Source organism: Terrapene carolina, unplaced genomic scaffold (assembly GCF_002925995.2).
Source record: "Terrapene carolina triunguis isolate 2854851 unplaced genomic scaffold, T_m_triunguis-2.0 Scaffold182, whole genome shotgun sequence".
NCBI classification, from domain to species: Eukaryota; Metazoa; Chordata; order Testudines; family Emydidae; genus Terrapene; species Terrapene triunguis.
In genome coordinates, this window is record NW_020664533.1 from 997,969 (window position 1) to 1,006,074 (window position 8,106).

An 8,106-nucleotide genomic window follows, 5' to 3' on the forward strand; every position below is an offset into this window, starting at 1 on the left:
GTCCTTGATCAAAAATTTCTTACACCTTCTCTCCCACAGTTGCTCAATGTACTGATGGGATACTACTCCCATCCAAAGCAGTATTTATTTAGGATCTGACTTGCTTTTTTCAGTGTGAACCTAATTGCCATTTTAGTAGCTGTGAGTCTTTTGCTAGTATTTGTATGCTGCTGGTTGCCAGCATAACATAGAAGCTACTATTTATGGATGTAAAAAAGATCACCTTTCAAAGGTAGGCCTATAGTTCAGAATGAACAGTGCTTATCAGTGCAAGATGATATAAGAATGAAACTGCTGGTGTGTGGTTTTTCAAAACCACCGGAGTTTCATTTTTTTTGCAACGTTAAAACCCAAGGCTGATTTGGATCCAGGTTCCACTTTTATTCAAACACCCAAAATTCAGAGGGATGAGGGTTATTAAGTGGTTTTGATTTGGGCCATCATTTTTGTTGTATAACAGGTAATTTCAGAATACCTAAGGAATTGGGGGGGAGGGGGAAAGAGAGGAGAAAGAGGTTTAAGGATGCAACAGCCTGTTCATGAGTAAGCAGACTGAAGGGATTCTTCAAACTGGTGTCCAAACACTCTAGAAAATGTTCTGTCACTTGGTTTCCACCACAGAACGTCCGCTACATATAAGCTTGGGGAATGGGGAAAAGTAGGATAAATTCTTTGAAGTGTTCCACCAATGAAAAGTTCAGAAATAGGAATTTCAGAAGAAAGAAGCCTTGGCGGGCTAAAGTCTGCTACAAAATATTTGAAGTGACTGGAAACTATTGTATGAAGCAAGTTGTAAATTGTTGCTTTAGTTACCTGGAGAACTGAATTGCCTTTTAAATGGCTTGCTGTGAACTGAACCCAAAACTAAACCATTGATTTAAGCCCTGGTATTTAAAGATTAAATCTTGTTATAATATTGTAACAATATAGCACTTGTTTCAAAGTGCTTTGAAAGGTGGATGGGTATCCCTGGCTTTACAGATGGGAAAACTGAGGCAGAGATGATTTGCCCAAGGTTAAAGCAAGTCAGTGTCAATTGGGAATAGAAGCCAGTCCTGTACCCTATCCCCTGGACCACATTGCTTCTCTGCTATGGTGAAGTGCTGTCATTGATTTAAGCTATGACCATATAGGTGTGGCAGCAACTTCCTCAGTATGGTCTCAGATTAATGTATTTGTCTTAAAAGCAACCTTATCCCAGTTTGTATAAATTTTAAATGCTTTGGTGTGTAACTAAATGCCGTAACCTCTATTCCCTTCAGTTGCACATTGTAAATATTGAGTGTTCAAGTAAGTCTTCTACTTTTGGCAAGAGAATCTCAGGATGTGATTTTCCCCCCTCCCCCCAAAAAAGTGCACCAGAATGGGAGGACAACACAGTAGGCCCTTCAAAATACTGCCTTAAATGATTTCTTTCCTCTTTGGTGTCTGCTGTTGCTCTCCTCTGTTTCTTTGGCAGTATGGATAATTCACAAGCGCTTTGTGGCATAGTGCATCACTTCAAAATAGTGGCTGCAGTAAAAGCATCGGGACTTATTTTCATAGTTACTGAACAGCTGTGGCAGCCTGAAATTGTTCACAGGAGGGTTTCTGCAGCAAGCAAACTGCCATCTGCTGGCCATTACTAGCCAGCATAATTCAACCTTGAAGCAAGTCTTTCGGATGATCAGGATTACAGAAAGGAATGAGAGCTGCCTCAAACTATTTCTGTTGCCTTGTGCCTCTTACTTTGGAAAGCGTAAAACTAAGCTTCTTACAGCTGTGACAATGTTACGCATTACTCAGCTGGTAAATTCAGTTACCCGTCTGGACAATGGATGTCTCTTGAAAATATTTGGTGGCACAAACATATAAAAGGGGAGTGACTGTAGAGCAATTTGCCTAATCTGGTCTATCATGAAGGGAGGGAGAGCACTTCTGCAGTATGCTAGAGTAGTGATCCAAACACTACTGTTCACCATAGTGATACCTCAGGGTACTAGCCTTTTCCTATAAGAACACCATCATTATTACTATGAATAGTGGTTAGAGCAAGGGAACATGGGCCTTACCAAACCCCTGCTCTATCTACTCCAGTATCCTGTTGCTAACTGTGGCCAGCACTAGATGCTGTGGGATCCTATTGTGCTAGGCATTGTGAAAACAGAGAATAGTCCGAACCTGGAGGAGTTTACAGTCTGAATGATGAGCCACATGCACATGTGCTCACACACAAAACAAGCAATTTTCTCCTTCCCACTCAAAACAATCCTCTGTCCAGTTGACGACAGTCAAATTCCTTCACTGCCCTTATTTACCCTATCTGGGCCCCCATCTCACTTTTTGAATGTTTGTGTCCCTGCTGCTTCCCCTTCCATATAGGAGAAACACCACTTGAGAGGTGATGTGTGGTGGTAGCTGTGTACACTCATGTATCAGTTGCACAAACCGAAAGGCACAACTTACTACCTGTCTGGATCACAAGTCTCCTTTTTCCATTTAATGAGCTTGGTAGAGTTCAGAGCTTTTTTTAACTTTTTTTTAATTTGATTTGATCTTATTTAGAGCCAGGAGAGGTCACAGGAGGCTGATTTGCTTTCTAGCCCACTGGGTTGGGAGGCAGCTGTACACTGGCAGCTTGTGCTGTGGAATGTGAGGGGAATAACAGAGGAGTCTGCCCTGTACTGACCACAGTGCTTCAGGGGGCACGGTTTTGGCACTCCCATTGGCCTGTAGATGAAAGGCAGCCCTGAGATCTGGTTACACCTATAGAACAGGTGTAGCAACTGCCATTCTTACATGTACGCTCCCTCCCACCCCTGGGTGGGGAAGCCCAGCAACATTTCATGTCTCATCTTTCTCTCTTCTCTCCCCCCCCCCCCCCCCCACCTGTATTCTGTCTGGCCAGGCATTGTGGAAGCCTTGTGATGGCACATTGTCCCCTCCTCTTCCCCCCCCCCATCATCCTGGGCATGGAGCAGGGAAATCTGGGGGCGGGGAGGGGCATTTCTCTGCCTCCTTAATCCTCAGGCTGGAAGCAGGGATGCCTAGCAATAACTTGCTCACTTCTGGGCACGAAGGGCCAAGAAATGTAAAGGGTCGACCCAGAATCAGGGGGAGAGGGTGGCACTGCTCAGCACCACTGCTTTTAGTTTGGATTGCCTATCTTCTTCCCCACATTGTGGGATTGGATACTAATAACAGATTGTAAAAACACCACATGAGTGAAATACATGAAGCTCTGAAATGCTTTACAAAAGGGGTTGTAGGTAACTGGTGGCTGGTAGTTTGGGCCGTGTACCCTTCATATTTCCAAATTTCAAACACTTTTTGTAAATTTTGACTTTTATTGTACATTGTAATGTTCTAAAATATTTGTTGTACATTTTCATTTGGGGAGCAATTTCAAATCCCCACACCAGTGAAACAAAATGTAGCGAAAAGACTGACTTCTGCAATGTGATCCTGATTCTACAGATGGAATCACAGAGATGTGAACAGTAAAGGTTGCTCAACTATCAGGTGCCTAGTTAACCAAACTTGTGCCTATTCGAATTCTCAAATTGGATACGATACCCCAAAATTGAAGCACACACTTACAAACATTGTGCTCAAAGTGACTGGTACAGTGTTATACAGTTATTCAATTGTAGTCAGAAACTGAATGCCGACTCGCTACTTAAGCCCCTGACCTCAAATCTTCCTAAACCGTTTGTCAGAAAGAGCACAGTAATGGTTCATAATTGAAACAATGTATTTGCAGATGTAATGGCTAGAAATTTTATTTTTTTTAAAGAAAATCTTTAATTCTGTCAAGGGTTTATTTTTTGAATCAGTGTGTGTTTGGGTGTTGTCTTCACCGCTCCTCCCTTCCCTCTACAGTACCATAAGTGGGGCAGGTTTAAGCACTGAGTTGCTTTCTCACTCACAGGATGTAGAATATAAACTGCAGCACACCAGTCAGTGTATGTGACCCTGAATAATAATAATTACCTGGCACTTAAGTAGTTGTCAGAACTCAATGCACTTGACAAAGGATGTAGGCATCATTATCCCTATTTTACTGATGGTGAAAACCTGAGACAGAGTTGTGAAGTGACTTGCCCAAGGTCCTACAGCTGGTCAATCGCTGAGCTAGGAAGAAGGTGGTATAGTCTTTAGCCCCAGCTAAATAGATCTCCAAAATAATTGGTTAGTTTTTGTTGAGTAGAACTTGGGCTGATGTACATTTTGATAAAATTTTTGCTTTTTTTGTTTCTTAAACTAAGAACTTACTGAGAGAGTTTGTGTAGAGTGGAGGATCCTACAATCCCTTCTATTGGATTGACTCACTAAAGGATCTTGGTCGACCCAATCACAGATCCCAGAACAGGAGTCCTCCCATTCTGTCTCATCACTGCTAGAATGGCTGTTGAAATGGTTACTGGATGTCTCAAATGCAGCAATTAAAAAGAACAAAGCCCTTCTTTGATAGCTGTTGGCTGTGGGCTGCATAATCACAGTTTCAGAAGGGCTCCTTTGCTCAAGACTGACTTGAGGAAGCAGTCAGTAATAAAGGGGGCCAGGAGCCCTCCGCAAGCCTGTAATAGAACTTTATGGCACCTAACAACGTTAGGGAGGTTTGGGGGTGAGGGGATTCACATGCCACTTTGCTGCTCACTGCAAAGCTGGTTTGCATTTATTGAAATGAACTGACAACAAAAATAAGTGCAACAGCTTCCATGGGGTGTGTATATTTAAACCAATAGTAATACGTGGCTCTCCATTGTATCTCAAAACTTTACATTTTAGTGCAACAGCACTCATAATCGATTATCTAAACCAGTGGTTCTTAAATTGTGGTCGGTGAACCACCGGTGGCTTAAGGAGCACTGTGTTGGTGACCTGGTTAGTCACGTAGTGCGGGCTTAGGGTGACCAGATGTCCCGATTTTATAGGGACAGTCCTGATTTTTGGGTCTTTTTCTTATGTAGGCTCCTATTACCCCCACCCCCTGTCCCGATTTTTCACACTTGCTGTCTGGTCACCCTATGCGGGCTCCTTTTTGTTTTATTGTTTCCAACTGTTAAATAGCATTAAAAACAGCTCAAAATATCATTACTTTCCTAGTAGGACTTTCCCACTTAAAAAATTGTTCTAGTTGCCCCTGGGCTATTATGTAATCCTGGCTGAAAGGAGGGTGGTGATTTTCCATGAGACCATCTCTTTATTAAACTGTGATCCATAATGTGGAAAAGCTCAAGAACTTGATTGGAACAAATGCTCACTACCAATTTTATTTACAAAGTAAAGACCATGCTGCAGCCCTGTGTCATGCGAGTACTCCTGTGACTATGGGTTGTAGAATAAAATGCTGATTTGTAGAGCTGCTTTTGGTTTACCTTAAACAGTTTATTTTGATGTTAAATCCTTGATCCTTGTGTATTTAATCTCCCTTCCCATGCAAGAGTATGTAATCCCATCACAACTGAATTAGATTAACCCTCTTTCGCTCAAATCATTTACCACAGTTACAATTTTAAAACGAAAACAAGGAAAGAAACAAATGGGGGCAGGGGAGAGGGGAAGCATGAAGAAACAATTGGATTTGCTCTCTGCCTATTAGCTTCCTTGATTCCTCACCTCTTCCTTTGGACACTGTGAAAAGAGTGTATTCCTCCCTTAAGGGAGAAGCTTGAGCCTATAGCTAGAACAGCTGGGTGTGGAATCAGAAGCCCTGTCCCCCCACACCCTGTGCTGTGCTATATAAACAGGAAGAGGATGCTGAACAAGACACAGGGGAGTAGAAGCTATGTAGGCTGCAATGGGTGGTGGCTGTTTCCTCTCAGGCTGTAAGGAGGCTGCCCTAACTAGAGACTTTGAATTGTTAGTTTTGGGATCTGACCCCGGGCTCTAAGGTGAGGACCTTATGAACTGTTTGTTGTCTTCTCTTGGTGTGAAACCCTTTTGAAAGGTACATGCCATTTGTTAGTGTATGCTGGCTTCGCCTTGCTAATTAAAGTGAATCCCTTGCTGCCCTGACTGGGGATGTTAAGGTGGGCACAGCCACAGTGCCACACATGTGCAAGGACTGGTCACACCTTGACAGGCACCAATTGAAGCAGCAGCCCTTGTGGCTGGGGATCGATAGGCTGCAGGGTCTAGTTAGCTTTTCATGTTTGCTGGTATCAATTATTTTCTTCAGTAACAATGCCAGGCACTTGAAGCTGCTGCAAAATTCGTTAGTTCAGATATGTTTAATTTTGGATATAGCACCTGGATACAGTGGTTTGGTATATATTGAATGGATGGAGTATAAGGTCCAGTTCTGAGCTTTTATACCAATGAAATGTATGGTGAATGCAGAGTTGATCACATAAATGTAAATCCACCACTATAGAATCAGATATTGTTCACCCAGATTTACAGTGATGTAACTCCACTACTGTCAGTGGAGCAACTCTGGATTTATACTGTTGTAACTGAGTAGATCTTTCACTTGACGTTTACTATCCATACTAACCTAGGATGTCTCAACCAGATGCTGTTCTCCGTTACACCACTGTAACTCCACTGACTGTCATTCTGGATTTACTCTGTCATTTAGATCAGAATTGTTTGCCTGTAAGAGAATGTTGCAATGACTCTAGGCTACAAGCCCAGCTTCCTTGTCAAAAAGGAAAATCGTGTCAATGTGGGGAGAGGTCAGGAATGCAAAACAATAAACAAATGAAAGAGAACAGACTTGAGGTGCTTTGAGATCATACATATTCTTGAAAATATTTACAATTGTTTCCCAGTTAAGGTGGATTGGACTTTATTTTAGTACATTAGTAACTAGGGGAACATTCTTTTCTCAGTCTCCTCTGTTTACCTCTGAAGTGACTTTCTCCTTTAGTCACAATCTATCAGAAATCCTTTCACTGGGGATAAATGATTCCTTGTAGGATCTTTGCATGAATCAGTCTGTGTCAAACCAAAGGTTGGTTGGTTTGTTTTATTTTTTAAGAAGGAAAAGAAGTTTGACACACGTACCCTAGTTCAATATGAGCACAGGCTCAAAGACTGTAACTTAAAAAGGAGAAAATGTATTCTTAAAAAATGTTTAGTGTTAAAGGGCACTTTTTTCTGAATTTTTATTTTGGATCCAAAGCAAGAAACCAGTTTGTATTGGTGCAGCCACAACTTAATGTTCTTGGCTTAAAGGGACTGCAGATAAATACTGCTGATTGCAGATGGCATACACCGGACCTTCCAAGACCTGCTGTTACAGCAGTTTTATCTTTCAGGTTCTTTACAACTGGGGGGAAAAGCATGCAGATAAATGTGAAACAATAACTACAAAGCAAGAAATTTTCCAGCATTTGTGAAAGGCTGTCAATTGTAAGAACAGGGAAACATACATTATCATTGTGCATGCCTACTGCTTTTGAGAGAGACAGCTAAAGAATTCCACTGTGTATTGTCTGTTTGAGCCAGTGGGGAAAAAGGGAAGAAGCTAAGGATTGAAGTGTTTCAAGTTAATTTTTCCATGACCTGTAAGATTCTCTTTCTAGGTAGTAGGACGGGACTGATTCTGCCAGTGCTCTACAGCTTTAACCATCCCTTATCTTTAATCTGTAAACCTTATCTTAGTCCTTATTGGAATGGGAAGAGGAGAGTTCAACTGTTTGGGGGTACTGCAGGTGACAGACTCCACAGAGAGAGAAGGTAGGTTAGGTAAAATCTTTTTTTTTTTGGGGGGGGGGGGGGAGAGAAGACAAACTTTCAAGCATACATAGATGACTTCTCCACAGAGGTAACCGGCAAGAGTCGAACAACTGATAACTTATCTCAGCCCCACAGAAAGAGGAGATCCCCAAAAGTATGGACAAGGAAGAAATATTTTAGTGAACAGTGCTGAGAAGTTCTGTGAACAAGAAATTGTTTATGGGTGAATTCTACAGCCTTTTTTTACATGAAGTTTAAAAACACTAAGTTTCAAAATACTGTGATGAAGGCATTTAACCCTATTCTGCAGATGGATAAACTGAGGTACAGAGGGTTTTTTTGGGTGTGTGTTAAATTGCCTAAGGTCAGACAGCTAGTTTCTGGAGACCCTGGGAGTCTACTCATCACAAGCGCCTGTCCTAAGCACAGGAGGACACC